This window comes from Corvus brachyrhynchos, unplaced genomic scaffold (assembly GCF_000691975.1).
Source record: "Corvus brachyrhynchos isolate BGI_N302 unplaced genomic scaffold, ASM69197v1 scaffold56, whole genome shotgun sequence".
In the NCBI taxonomy this organism is placed as follows: domain Eukaryota; kingdom Metazoa; phylum Chordata; class Aves; order Passeriformes; family Corvidae; genus Corvus; species Corvus brachyrhynchos.
The window spans coordinates 4,620,479-4,621,775 of NW_008238664.1; the positions used below are offsets into that span (position 1 = coordinate 4,620,479).

General features: G+C 49.7%; 1 long non-coding RNA gene across 1 annotated transcript in view; it reads left to right on the forward strand.

The window, feature by feature from the left end:
• LOC108447546 overlaps positions 1-1,191 on the forward strand; it is a 17,548-nt gene extending 16,357 nt beyond the window's left edge. Inside the window, exon 2 of the long non-coding RNA XR_001863158.1 lies at positions 243-1,191. This is a non-coding gene — a long non-coding RNA (uncharacterized LOC108447546). The remainder of the gene's footprint in view (positions 1-242) is intronic.
• Positions 1,192-1,297: the final 106 nt, after the last annotated feature.

Consider the following 1,297-nt stretch of genomic DNA (forward strand, 5'->3'; position numbering starts at 1 on the left):
GGGCGCGGGCTCCCGGTGGGGCCGGGCCCTGCGCCTCGCCTCGCCCCCGCCCCGCGCTGAAAGACGCTGCCTTCACCGTCTTCGATCACTCCGCCGCCCGTGATTTATCAACTGCTATGTTCGCCGTCTCCCAGGGGTATCGCAGTGGCCTTACTCTACAGCTGGAAAAGGCAGCCGTAGTTAAAACCACGTTGGTTTGGAAGGCATTTAGTTCAACGCAGCTCTGTGTTTTGTTTTTCCAGGGTGCCACTCACGCATCTTCCTCAACAAGGCACACACACGGCGGTTTTGGATTGGATGGCCAAAACCTGTCAGAGATCTGGAAGAGAAGTGACTTGCCTGGAGTCACAGGACAAGAAAATGAGGCTGAGTCATACACATGACTTAATCTGCCATTTTAAAAGGATGGAAAAGGTGCTTTTTAGGATATGAACACTTGTACGAGACATCTGCAGTCTTCTTGGAGACAGTATTTGGAAAGCAATCGCCCGTTTTAGCTTGCCTCGGGTAGCACAGTTGGTACGGGACTGCATGTCAAGGAGACATCACATCTCCTGCGAGCAGGAGGAGTTCCTGGCTGCCCCTTGTGGGGGCTTGAAATGGCAGAAGGCATTGGAGCAGCTTCTCAGCCTGTTTCAAGGGGCTTGTGAAAGCTTCCCCACCCTCTGCCTGTGGGAGGCTAAGGGCACCCTTTCCAAGCCATTTCTTAGCCAAGTCAGGAAACCAAGCAACAAAACCTACGGCCCTGTGCCATCATCAGCACACCACAGGAGTGCTCGCAGGGTCCCCATTCAAAACATCAAGCGATTTATATAAGTACCAAAAGTCTAATCCTGGGAGCCCAAGGCTTTGTCTATACAGAAGAAGTGGCTGGCACTGCTTTTGAAAACCCCATTATTCCGCAAGAGCTATTCCAGAAGAGCACTTAGGCAGACAGCCCTTTAAAGGCGAATTCCTTCACAAAGTATGCTTTTATTCCTGAACAGAATGCACATGCAGAGGGTGACCCTTCTGGTGCTGCTGAGCAGCTCTGCAGCAGATAATACCTCTCTCTGTAAACAACCTTCCCTTCATTATCCTTTTAGTTTGTAAAATGGTTCTCAGAAAGGTCAATGAATGCCAGAATCTGAAGACCATTTCCCACTCCAAAGTGCTACTTTGGGCAATAAATTACATTCTACAAATTCAAAATGTTGTGTGATCGTTAATTGCTTATTCAGCTTCCAGCTGGTGTTGCACAATAACCCCACAGAGCCCACCTTACACATTGGCCCAAATGAGTAGAGGTATCCCTCAG